A 14,432-nucleotide genomic window follows, 5' to 3' on the forward strand; every position below is an offset into this window, starting at 1 on the left:
AAATTACTTTCGCTAAGCTAATAAAAATAAATAAACCCGAGCCCGCTTATACCGCGATTTTAAATCGAAACGCTTTACGACCGAAAGACTTACGGAATCTGCTCGTTACGCTATTAAAAGCTCTTAAAGCTGCACTTAAGCTTAAGGCCAAGCCTTTTAAAACTATTAAATTATACGAAAGTCTTAACAAAATAATCTCTTTTTTAAGAATAGATTACGAAGCGACTTGTATTAAGCTTTTAAAAAAGCGCGATTTGCTTAAGAACTTAACTTTTAATAAGATTATTACGTTTTTCGCTGCTTTTTTTATTTCTAAACGATCTTCTTTCGAAAGTATAATTAATAAAATAATTTAATAAACTTTTATTAGCGAAAGCGCTATTAATTGCTTTTAAGTTACGGTTAGCGTTGCGAAAGCTTCGAAAGATTACTTGATTATAAATAGCAAGCTTATATCGAAAGCGACGGATAATCCGATAAAAGACGGACTTGCTTTAAAGCTTTAACGATTTATTTAAAAAGAAAGTAATGCTTTTTTATTTAGTAGCGATTCATTTTGCAAAATTACAAATCGCTTTATCGATAAAGCGCTTTATCGCAAGAATTTATTATTTTTTCTTTTTTTAACTACTTCGACTTACGATCGAATTATCGATAAAGCAGACTTTATATAAATCTTTACTCGATTAAAACGGATCTTATATAAAGATGCTACTACTTAACGGTCTTAACTTAAACGCTTATTCGAATTCTTTTAGATGATTAAGCTTTAATTGCAAAAGAACATCCGTAGCAATTAAATTAAGCATCGCCGACGCATTACGCTTTAAGCATTCGAGTCTTTTTCGATTTAAAAGCGGTTTTGCTTTATTTTTATTATCGACTTTATTCCGACTTTTTTTATAGCCGTGTTTTACGATATTTTTTAATTTTAATATCTTTTTCTCGATTAATTTACTCGTAAAGATCGGCGTACTTTACGAACTGCAATCGAAAATAATACGAAACCTTTTTTAATAAAAATCGATTTAGCTTCGACGTTTAATTAATTATTTTTTAAATATTCTTATTATTATTCGTTAACTTTTAAAATCATTATTAATATACTTAGATAATTTTTTATTATTAATGCGCGAGTTATACTCGATATAAATGCGAAAATTAGCGTTATTACTTATAACGCCGCGGTTAAATTCGAAGTCTTTATAGCTTATAATTAAAAGATAAGCTTTCGAATAATCATCGGTTTACTATCGCGCTTTATCGAATACGCCGATAATATATCTATTAATATCGAAGGTGCTACGATCCGTACTCGATTTTACGTTATAGATTCGTTAAGGTTTCGACTTATATTCGATTACTTTTTTATACGTAAAGCGAAGATCGGTCTCCGATACTTTTCGGATTATAAAAGTAGCTTTATTATTACAATAGTTATTAATCCGTTTACGAGCTAAGTTATTTAAGCTAAAATAAACGATAAAACGAATTAATATAACGAAGCCGTCGATCGCTTAAAAAAGTAAAGTATAAGCTTTATTTATTACGATAAGTCTTCGAATAACAGCGGCAGCGACTCGGAAAACTAATAACCGGCCTCGTTAAAAGCGCTAAAGTCGATATATTAAAAGCTTTTTGCTTTTCGCTTAATTTCGAAAGCGAAACGTTGCAGCATCGAAAGAAAAACGACTTTATTATTTAAAAGCAGTTTATCGATATTTTTACTTTTACGGAATGCGATCTTTTAACAACTTGCTAAATAAATGCTATTAGCATCGATAACTTTATAACTCGCTATTACGATTATATCGATTATTAAAATTCGATATTTTATCGGATTCGAAAAAAGATTTTTTCGGACTCGGCTAAAGTATTCGGCATATATAAAACTAGGAACAAAAAGATTAAGTTAGTTAACGAAGCAGACGGCGTAAAAGCAGCACTAAGTAGCAAAGTTAATTAGTATAAGCTATCGAAAGCTAAAGATACGCTATAAAAGCAGATAAAAGAATATAAGTAATACTTTTTTCCGCGTATTACCGATATATCGAAAAGCTTTCGAATTATACTCGAACGCATAGCGAACTTAAATATCGATAATACTTTATAGCTTAAAAAAAAGGATTTGTTTAAAAAAATGATATTAAGCAAAGAAAAATCAATCGCATTCGCTTAGCAAAAGTGCGGTAAGTTTTACGACGACGTTTTATTACCGATTAAGCTTAAAACTATTTTATATACGGCTTAACAAGCTTTTAATTATTTATATTCGAAAGCTTTACAGCTTATTATTATTAAAATGCTTTAAAACAAGCTTAATAAAAGAGTTTTAAAGTATTGCGAAAGACCGTACCGGAATCAATAGTTTTTAATAGCTAAAAAGCAGCCGGGCTAGTATAGACTTATCAACTTAATAACTTTATTTAATGCAATTATACGAAAAGACGTTAATTTATTTTTAATTGTAAATAAGTTTATTAAAAAGTTTTTTAATTGCTAAATAGCTAGCTTAATCGACTTTTATTCGAGCTATAATTAACAAACACTTTATTAATCGAGTAAAAACCTTACCGCCTTTTTTATACCGTTAAATTTCTTTTAGTATATTATCTTTTCGCAAAGTATTATAAACTCGATAGCTTAATTCGTTCGAATAATTAATCTTATCTTAAAACCTTTGCAACTTAAAGTCTTTATGCTATTTATCGACGATATTAAAGTAAAAAGATTATAAACGGATTATTCCGACGAAAAAGCACTCTCGAGTATACGCCGATTCGTGCTCGAATATATTTAAAACATCGATAAGACTTTAAAACGGATTAAGCGCGCTAATGCTATAATCGAAGAAAAATTATAATTCTATTAAAATAAAATAAATATAATAAGATTCGTATACAATTCGAAAGGTCGAAAATTCGTTGCGAATAAAGTTATTAAAATTAATAATTAAAAAACCTTTAAAAACGTTATTAAAATTAAAAGATTTTTAAGCTTTTACTTTTACTTTTGCATTCAAGTTAAAAGATTCGCATATATTATTAACTTTTTTTATAATCTTATAAAAAAAGATATAAATTAATAATAAATCGAAACGCATTCGAAAGCTATGCGAATGTTATAAAACGCTTTAATAACGGCTCCGGTTTTAATTAAAATTAATTACGAAGATTAAAATAAAAAAAATAATAATAAAAACGGACGCTAGTTTAAAAAAATAAAAAAGATATATTAGCTAACGCGAAACTACTTTTAATAAAGTGCAACCGGCTCGGTACGAGTTCGAAGCTTAAACGAAAGCAAAACGAAATTACGACGCTATTAAACGAAAGTGCCGCGGAATACTTAAAGTTCTTAAGAAACTTAAGCTATAAATTATTAAAATACATTTTATTTTTAAAATTAACGCTAAAGTGCTCGTTGCTTAGCTTCGACGAAAAGCTATCGATATACTTTCGGTTTTAATTATACGCTAGCTAGCTTAAATCAATCTTTTCGATTTTAAAGTTTAATATATCTTCGATAAGAATTACACTGCTACCGATGCATTATCGAAACGGCTACGGTACTTCGATGATTTAAGCGAAAAAAATAAAAATAAGTTCGATAATAGCTTGCTAGCCGACTTAAGATTTATTAAAGCTCGAGATAGCTTCGAAAAACCTTCGACGGACTTTTTAATAAATTTTCGTTAATTTATTCTTAAAGATATATTTTAACGCTCGAAAAAAACAGAAAATGCAAACTTAAACGAATTTAACGACGATTACGATTACGAAAGCTTTTTAAACTTAATTAAATACTTTTCGAAATCAATTTAAATAGCTACTTTCTTAACGACTTTGCGGAAATTTAAAGACTTAAATAAAGTAAAATTCCGTAAGTTTAAAAAAAAAGTTATTAAGTACGAAGTAAACGATAAAAAGTTTTAAAAACTTTCGACGAAAAGTCTTTTTTTTTAATTAATAATCGATAAACTTTCGATTAAAACGGATATTATTACGGCTTATTACAATAAAAGTGATTATAAAAGCTGTAAATCAATTTATTATCGTGTTTTTTAACGCTACTTTTAAAATAAATGCTATACGGACGTTAAACGATTCGTTAAGACTTATAAAGAATGCTAGCATCGAGCAGTTAATAAGCTCGAAAAGCTATTACACTTTATTCGATTTAATAACTTAATAAAACGCTAAGCTATCGATATTATTTATTTACTTGCACGCAATAACAAAAGCTATTTAATTATTATTAAAAATAATATAAATAGATAAGTCGAAACGAAAGCGATTCGGATTCGAAACTCGCTTTTAATAACTAAGTTTATTTAAAAAGACATTATCTGCCGCTATAAGATTTTCTTTTAATTAATAATCGACGGAAGTTTAAAGTTTAAGAAAAAGGTAATCGACTTATTTAATAATTAAAAAATCAATTAAGTCGTAGTTTTAACATATTACTTTTAAGCGAATAGAATAATAGAACGCGGCTACGGATTAATTAAAAACGCATTAAGTAAGCTTAAAAGCATCGACTAAATTACGCAATTGCTAGCCGTTTTATTCGCCGACCGCACTTCGATGCATATTCTTATCGGATTCACTTTTTTTTATATAATATACAACAAAAAAGCAATGCTTTCGATTAAGACTCGAATCTAATCTTAAGCTACGTTATTTTAAAAGCTAATAATTAATCGTATTAAGCTTATCGAGTTAAAAACACGCTAATTTCGGATGCGAAACGAAAACGCTACGGAAGCTATATTTAAAAAAACTCGTTATCGTTAAAAAAGAAAAAATGCTTTTAATAATAAAAAGAACCTTCGAATTAAATCTTTAAAAATAAGTGATTTAATTTTTAAGCACGACTCGATACGTAAAATAAATATATCTAACGTTAAGAAACTAGATTTTCGATAGCTTAGCTTTTATTAAATTTCGTTAATAAATATAAAAAAATATTATAAATTGAAAAAGCTAAAAGAAAACGAAGCTTTGCTAAATAAAACATTTGCTAGCAATCGATTAAAGAAGTTCTACGTACGATACACTTTTAAAGCGTTATTACTTCGCTTTAAGCTTTAAATAAAAAGATTTTTAAAACAATTTTTATTAAATAAAATAATCGAGTCCGGCTTTTAAATTAAGCGTTTAAATAGATTTGTTATTCGATTACTTAGCTTTACGGAAAAGCAACGGAGCTAATACGCAAGAGTCTTTATAAGCAGTAATAAAAAAGCAATAAAGAATAATTAAGTTATAAAAGCATAATTATACGTAAAAAAAAGACGAGTTTAAATTTGATTTTTTAATTTCTTTCTTTATTTAAATTTGGTTTTCTTTATTTTCTTTTTTTTTATACTCTTTTTATTTCTTTTTTTATATTAAAAAGCCTTACGTTATCACACTTATATGCTTCCGATCTATTATATACGAGCATATTATATATATAAAGCGGACCTTACTCGAAAGCTAATTAAAAAGAGCATACGAAAAATCTATTATATTAACTATTTAATAAGCTGCCGATACGCGATAAAAACCTTTTCGACCTTATAACTTAAAGCTAAATAGAATAATGCGAAAACCTTTCGCAGCACTTTAAGCACTGCTTTTACCTTTCGAAGTCTTATTAATATTATTACGACTCGAATTTTTCGAAGAATTACGAGTATTGCTACGGCTAAAACCTCGCGAAAAAGAACTATCGGTATTACCGCGAATAAAAGCTTAGCGAGCACTTCGGCGAAGCCTTTTCGCAAAAAGCGCAAAAAGAGCAAAAAGCGCAAGAAAAGCAAGACGTATAAAAAGTGATAGCGATAGCGATAATAAAAATAAGCGAAACGAAAACTTTTTAATAATTTATCGTAATTAAATCGAAAAAGAATTACAAAAGGTTCGCAATATACACTTATACAGCTAAAAAAGTTATTTAGCAAAGTATTGTTTCGATTTATTGCAATTAAAATCTAACGCAATAAGTCTAACGAAGCTAGATCGACGATAGCAGCGGCGGCAAATAAGCGCAACGCCGAAACGGGACTTAAGCTAGCTAAAAGACCTTTAATATTAGCGGCGGCAAAGGTAGCAGCGGCGATACGAGCTTAAAGAAAAGAAAAAGCATTATTAATACGAGAAGCAAAAGCGCGGCGGGTCTTTATAAAAAGATTATTTGCAATTATGCTTTTACGAAAAACGTCGTCGGCCGTTTTAATTCTATTATTTATAGCCGTTATCGCATTTATTAAAATTATACCGGCATTAACGACTTTTGCGAAGAGCTATCGAATCGGAATTAAAACGAGTATAAAACGAAAAGTAAAATAACTTATAAAGATGCAAGTTGACTTAATAGCACGGCAACGCTTGCATTTAATAAAAGTGTCGAAAAAAAAGATATATCAACTCGCGGTATTATCGATAGTTTTGCTTACGTAACTTACGCATCGAAAGCAAATCGAAAACATAATAATAAAAGATAAAGTTAATAAGTAGTAATATTAAAAAAAAGATAAAAAAGTATAAAGTTAATATAAAAAGAAAGTACTATTTATAGCAAGACTTTAAGTATATATTACCGCTTTTATTTTCTTTATTACGTTACCGCTTTAAGCTTTACGCTATTACCGATTCGGCGGTGCGTTACTACTTGATCGCTTAAACCGGCGCACGCTTATTTTAACGATAATATTAACGCTTAAGTTAATATTATTCTTATAATTAAATAAAAGTGCTATAAAAGATATAAAGAAAAGTTAAACTCGAAAGATTATTTTGCATTTTCGTTATTATTCTTATCTTTTTTATTATATTATATACGCTTCGTATTAATATCGATCCGGCGATATATTATTAAATAGTATTTTAAAATTATATTGCGATCGTGCAATTCGGCTATATGCTCGTTTTATAAACCCAACCTTACCACTTTAATAAAAAGTGACTCGAAAGCGAGTCTGATTCGAAAAAAGAACGTATGTAATAGAGTTAAAGCTTTGTATTTGTTTTATTTATGTATATAATATTAATACTAAGCACCTTTATTACGTAAGTGCGCTGCATGCTTTAGCCTTGCTAAGCACGTAATTAAGTCACGTGCAAGCTCTTATATAAACGAGTAGTTGGTTCCTTTTTAAACTAGCATTATATTACTACACAATACAATATACGTACTTATAGCATACATTCGAATGTCCTTCGATCGTCCTCTTTTTCTCTTTTTATTCACTTACGATTCTATTATAGCTATATTCATATATATCTCTTGATTTGACGTTGGGTATATGTCGGAGCTCTTCCCTTCCACAGTAGCAAAACCGATGCCGTATTTAACGGATTTCTTTTTTGCTCGAGATATATCTAATTAAACCTCGAAGTACTTCTTTTAAAATGCTCGTAACTAAAGCAAGCTAGCGGTAAAGAAATTAGCTGCTCCGCTATTAATTATAAAGCTTATAAATACGTTTTTAAAGTACTTAAAAGCTATATAAGTCTTTGCCTTGCCCGCGGGCATACGCGGATCTTGCTCGAGCATCTTATAAGTCTTCACTTAGCTAATAAGAGCGTAAAATGCCGTCTGAATCTTTAGTTGTTTGTATACTTCGTTAGCGTTAAAAGTGCCGTAAGTAATTATAAAACCTTCCGATATATTAGCGTAGCTGCTCGATTCGAGCGGCTCGTTTAGTAAGCTTGCGATGAACTAGTCGAATTCTTTTATAAATACAAATAGCAAGCTTTCGATCGACGCTACGTATTAAGAGAATTTGCTTTTCGTTACCCTTTTTGCGTCCTTAGAGCTTTAAAACTTAACTACGAAAGCCTTGCGCTCGTCGAAAGTGTAATTAGTGCTTTAGCAACTTAACTTCTTATAAACAAAACACTTTTTCTTACTTTTAATAGCTTTAGCAGCTTTCTTACCTCCGAAGTATTAGCGGTCTTAAATAAAGCATTCGTATTTTTCGTCCAAATCGGAGTCAGCCTTTGAAGTGTTATAAGAGCAAGTATGATCGTATAGCTCGCTAAAGCTCGCGTAAGCTCTAGCTTTAGCGAAAGGTCGGAAGGTCTTAATTGCAAACGCAATAGCTTTGCGAATGTCGGCAATTGCGGCGGTAAAAGTAAAAGCAAAGTTCATTCGTGCAATCGTAGTTTTTAATACGTTTTTATAAACTAAATACAACTTGTCAGCAAGACTTCGATTATCTTTTAAACCTAATCGTAAAGAGCTTTGAATCCTTTTAAGCTTTTTAGCGAGCTTCTTAAAGCATTCGCTAAGCGAAGTCTTTAGATTCTCTTTTTTAATCAAATCTAACGAAATTTCCTTTTAGCGGTCGTATTTTGCTTGCCGCCGGTAATCAGTCTCGAAGTAATCTTTTATTATAATAGCGTTCGCTTTAAAAGTCGGAAGCTTAGCTTTAATGACGTGATTATAATAAAAGGTTATAACCTTTTTTATAAGCATAATCGAGAACGCCGCTAAGTAATCGTCGGAAGTTAAACCGTATCGATTTGCTTAGTTAGCAAAAATCTTTAATTAAGTCTTAAAGTCATCGTCGGGTCTTAAATACTTTAGCTCTTTAAAAAAGCTTCGCGCGAACAAAGCTAATTCCTTCGCTTTTAAGTAAAGATCCGTCGCTTTTAATTCGAAGAAATCGTTTTTATTATCGTTAAGAGCGCTTAAAGTGCCGTATGCAAGCGTGCTATGCTTAGCTAATAGTCTGATCGATAAAAGGTTATCGATATAATTGCCGATGGTCCGTCTTTTTTTAAAGTCTTTAAAAAGCTCATTTCCGGATCCGGAGTCTTTTAGAAGTCCGTTTCCGAATCCTTTTAATAGTTTAAAAGGCTTATTTCTACTTTTTTCGTACTCGTAGCCTCGATCTTTTTGCTAATCTCTTTCGTTTCTTTTTCGTCGATTATCGTTAAAATCGCTAAAGCTATTCGAGTCACCGGCTAAGGCTTTAGTTTGATAATATCCGTACTTTTAAGCGCGCTCTTAACGATTCTTATACCTTTAGTATCCTTTTTATCGATACGTAGCTTGTTGAAAGATCTAAAGAGCTTGTCGGTACGTTCGAAAATGCTAGATTTTCTTTTCGAGTTGCTAAAGTTAAGCACGGAAATCTATACGTTGTCTTTAGTAAAAGCTGATTTTGCTCGGAATGCTCTTAGGTTTTAATAGGTCCTTTTTTAGCGTGTAGCTTTCGTAGCTTCGAGTGTTATCTGGTCTAATGATAATCTTAAGATCATTTTTGTTACTATTTAATCTTAGCTTTTCGAAAACTCGGCTATAGCCTTTAAGAAAAGGATTTAAAGGTCGCTGAAGTGATTTTGGCTTTTCTTGTATAATTAGCGTATTGCGTAACGATTAATAAATTAAGGACGTCGAGTACGCTAAAGCGCTTCGTCGTAGCCTTTCGTTAGATTATATAGCGTAAGTCCGTAATTCCGCTATTTGCTTTACTATAGCCTTTATATTTCGTTTTATATCTTTTTTCTTTTTTAAAAACTCTTTTCGTAACTTTTAGATTTCTTTTCCTTCTTTTTTCTTGCTTAAAGTCTTTTTTTCCTTTTCTTTTAGACTTTTCGAAAGTAATAGAAGTAGTTAAGGCGTATTATTTTCGTCGTTCGTAAGATTTTCGGCGGTCCACTTTAATTCGAGACTTAAAAGTATTACTTATTGCTCTTTTATTTCTTCGAAGGTCTATTAATGCTGCTGCTCGTCGTTTAAGAGCTTGACCATCTTATTAGCGTAGCCTTTTTGCTTTAAAAAGCATTATACGCCTTTGAATAGCAAGTGTTCCTTAAGGCTAATAAAAGTAGCAAACTTAAAGCTTCGTCCCGTATTGTTCCTCGTTATTATAAAGCTCGTTTAATCTTAGCGTAAGAAAGCGTGCCGGAATAAGCTTTATAAGTCGTAATCCTTTAGCCCTTTACACTTCGCATCTAAGAAGTCTTTTACTATTGCTCGGGCCGTAATTTTATTATCGAGCCTTGCGTATAATAGCTCGTTTAAGTTAAATGAGATGCTTGATATCTTATCGTTTAATCTTTTCGAAAGGCTTAAAAGTCTTAAGTATAATGGTCCTTTTGGCTGAATAGTTAAGGGTTCCGTGGGTAGTAATAAGACTCGAGGGGTATAATACCCTACTGCTCTTTGTCGGCTAGACTCTTTATTTAAAGGTCTAGTTGCTCGATCGGCCATAATTGTTGTCTGCTCGTACGTAGATCGATTTTATTAGTTGGGTTTGCTATATGTAGCAGGCGCGGCTTTATAGCTTTAAAAGTTGTATAAAAGTGACTTGGTTCGGAATCACTCTTCCGTAAGAATAAAGAAAATCGATAATATAAGAAACGACTTAGTACGGAATCGCTTTTCCGTTGTAAAAGAAAAGTATCGTAATAAAAGGTATCTTCGCTATAAAGTCTTAGCTTTTCTATAATTAATCACTTAATAGTAAATCAACTACTGATTAGTGTTAGATTGCTTTTAAGCGATTAAGAATATATTCGTAACTTCGTAAGATCGTCAAAGTACTTGCAATTGCAAAACACTCGATTAATAAGGTATCTGAATTCTGTCTGCTCCTTAAAGCTCAAGGGAGCTGATTCCTTTTATATGATTAGAAGGAATCACGTGCACTAGCTAGCTAATAAGTTTACTAGTCAAATTAGGGTCCCTTGACTGCTAACATGCTAAGCGAGGCATGCCAAGTGGCCCGTGAACCCTGGTTCACGGGTGAACTTCCCAACTATTACTACTACTAGCTAAGGTCGATATGGATATACCGACAATACTGGTGGCGATACTGGTAGCAAGGCAATACTGGTGGCAAGGCAATACTGGTGGCGATACTGGTAGCGATACTGGTGGCGATACTGGTGGCAAGGCAATACTGGTGGCAAGGCAATACTAGAGGCGATACTGGTGGCAAGGCAATACTGGTGGCGATACTGGTAGCGATACTGGTGGCGATACTGGTAGCAAGGCAATACTGGTGGCAAGGCAATACTGGTGGCGATACTGGAGGCGATACTGGTGGCAAGGCAATACTGGTGGCAAGGCAATACTGGAGGCGATACTGGTGGCGATACTGGAGGCGATACTGGTGGCAAGGCAATACTGGTGGCGATACTGGTGGCGATACTGGTGGCAAGGCAATACTGGTGGCAAGGCAATACTGGAGGCGATACTGGTGGCGATACTGGAGGCGATACTGGTGGCAAGGCGATACTGGTGGCGATACTGGTGGCGATACTGGTGGCGATACTGGTGGCGATACTAGTAGCAAGGCAATATTAGTAGTAGTATAAAAAATAATAAAGTTAAAATTAATAAGGTATTAATAAAGTGTTAATATGGTTTTAATAATAATGATTAATAAAGTTAATAGTAATTTAATTAAGTGTAATAATCGAATTATAAAGTGTAATAACCGAGTGCATTCGGTTGTAAATCGAATACTCGGTATAGCAACCAAGTGCACTCGGTTGTAAATCGAGTACTCGGTGTTCACTCGGTTATAAGTCGATTACACGTTTTTAGAGTTATCCGAATTACAACCGAGTATACACCGAGTATTCGATTTACAACCGAGTGCACTCGGTTGTTATACCAAAACGTCAAGGTGTAAGTAAGGTGTAAGTAAGGTGTAAGTAAAGTATTGCAACCGAGTGCACTCGGTTGCTACACCTAGGGGTTGCGCCCGTAAGTTTTTATTTAATTATTTTATAGCTTCTTTAAGCTTTTAAGCGACTGTTAAAAGTAAAAATAAAAATCAAAGTTATGCGTTCGTGTTTCGTTACTTTTTATTTTACGGCGCGCTTATGCGTTGCAAAAGCTTTCGCCGTATCGATGTTTATAATATTAATTGCTTTCGAGCTTTATATTTAACGAAATAAATGTGCCGGAGTGTTTATACTAAAAGTGTTGCTATTAATAATAATAATAATAATAACGCTGCTTATAAGAGCTGTAAAAATGAAGTATAAAATGTTATCACGTGCGTGCTTCTTTTTATAGTTCTTAATATTAACTCGTCGGATAACCGCGAGCTCTTTTTTTATAAGTCGTATTAATTTGCTATCTTTTTTATACGAGTTAGCAAAGTAGTTTTAATACTCGGCTTCGAAAAGACTATAACAGTTCGCGCACTTCGCCGGCGTTATGCAATCGTTATAAGCTGGATCGTCGTGCTAATCGATTTTTTAATTGCATTTATTATAACGGAAATATTGAATACACTTAATAAAGTTGCAATAGCTTTATCATTTTAAATCGTATTTCGTAATCTTATATTTCTTTTTAATTAATTTAGCCGTGCCTTTTATATTAAAAAAGCGGAAAAGCTTTACTTCTTTTAAAAAAAAAACGATTAAAATTACGATAACGTTAAAAGCTTTAAAGTCGACGCTTTTATCGCTGATTTTAATTTCGATCGGCGTTTATTTCGTTTATGCAACTATTTTATCGAAAACGAAGTCTTTAATTAATATTAGTTTTAGCTCGCCGTTCTTATTAAAGACGTGCATAAAATAAAAGATATAGCAGACCGCGTAATTATATTAAAGCTATAGTATTTCGACTTTAATCGCGGATAAAAGACGTTTAACCGTTTCTTTTTTTTTTTAGTTAATAAAAGTATTACGTGTTTATAAGTCTTTAATTAAGAGTAATTATCCGGTTTAAATCGCGTATAATTTAATAATAAAGTCTATCGTGAAATCGCGAAAAGAATCGATTAATGCTTTACGCAAAGCATAAAGATGCTAAAGTCGATTGCGCTTAACTTCGTTTATAATTGTAACGAAGATTCGAAAGTCGGGTTTTTTTAAGTATATAAAAGTTAAAAATAGCGAAGCTTTATTCGAAGATAAAGTTTAATTAAGTCCGCTTTTCTTAGCTAAAGCTTTAACTTAAAGCTTAGCTTTTATTAAAGTCAAATCGATTCTTTTAATTATTGCTTTCGCAAAGTTAATAAAAAAAAGTAATAAAAGCGTTTCGATAAAAAGTAAATAAAAAGATTCGCTGCGAATGCGAATAAAAATAAAGATCTCTTCGCTAGACTTAGCGTAAAAAGCAATAATAATAAAGTTCGTAGATTTCTTAACAATTTTGCGAGTAATAACTTTATCCGTTATGCTTTAAATCGATGCGACGAATTTATCGTTTATTTCGAAATATTAAAAGATAATACGTTGCGTGTCCGCTCTCTTTTTATTTAAAGCTTTTATTTGCGCTTTTACTTTAACGTAATTAAAATTATTAAACTAATCTTTAGTACTTATAATAAGCTTTAAAAGTACTTAGTTGTTTATATTTCGTTGCTCGTTTCGAAATCGTTTAATAAAGTTATAATAAAGTGTTATTGCTTCGTCTAGTCGAGTAAAGTCGGCCGTAATATTGCTTCGAAAGCGGCGGTTTAATGTTTTATTTATTATTTTTCGAGCTATCGAAGCGAAAGCAGTTCGAAGAGAATAAAAGAGGTCTGAAACGTCAGAAAATAAAGTTGTTTGCAAGCTTAAACGGCAAGAAAAGGCTTTATCAAAGGATCTTTTAAATTCAAAAGATGATATAAAGGTGGTCGAGCCGTCGTACTTTTTACGAAAAAATCTAATAATATCTATATAAATAAGCTCGTCGAAATATCGTTTTAAATTGATTTGTCTTTTATATGCTCTTTTAATTATTCGACCATCGAAGCAGCTTTCGCAAGCGTATAAAAAAAGAAGTATACGTAAATCTATGTCTTTTAATAGTTTTTACATTTTTAATAAGTTTTTTTATTCGAAATGTTTAAAACGCTTATGCTAAACAGCTTAAGCTTTTTTAATAAAAAAAGCGGCTAAAGCTTGATATTTAAATCGTTATTAAAAAACATTTAAAGTATCGAAAGTTAAAGCTAGCTAAAAGAAATAAGCGTAGCGTCGTTAATTAAAATCGAAAGCTTTATATATATAATTTAAACGAAGAACTCGGTTTATAAGCTAGCGCAGATCGATATTAAAGCAAAACAAGTTATAAGCAATTTAAGCGGTGAAAATTAAAGTGTTTTTACTTAATAAAAAGAGCAAAGCACTTTTCTCGCTTAAAGTTATATTTATACTTTTTCGAATAAGATTTAAACAAAAAAGGAAGTTAATATTAAAGCTCGAATAATAAATAACGTTATATAAACGAATTTAATCGAAGTTGCCGTCGTCCGTTTTAACGAATAAAGCAATTATGCTTTTTTTTTAAAATGAAAGTGAATGATTATTTATTTTAAAAACGGTAATTGCTTTGCTTAAATCGAATGAAAAGATGTTTTCGAAAAACTTTCAATAATAAAACATATACTTAATATAGTTATTATTAAAAATAAAAGTGTTTTCGAATATATTTAAAGATTAAAAAGCGAAAGCGTATAAGGTTTCTTAAGAGAATTA

This window comes from Drepanopeziza brunnea (genome assembly GCF_022702325.1).
Source record: "Drepanopeziza brunnea f. sp. 'multigermtubi' strain 214-2 chromosome Unknown ctg8, whole genome shotgun sequence".
Lineage (NCBI taxonomy): Eukaryota > Fungi > Ascomycota > Leotiomycetes > Helotiales > Drepanopezizaceae > Drepanopeziza > Drepanopeziza brunnea.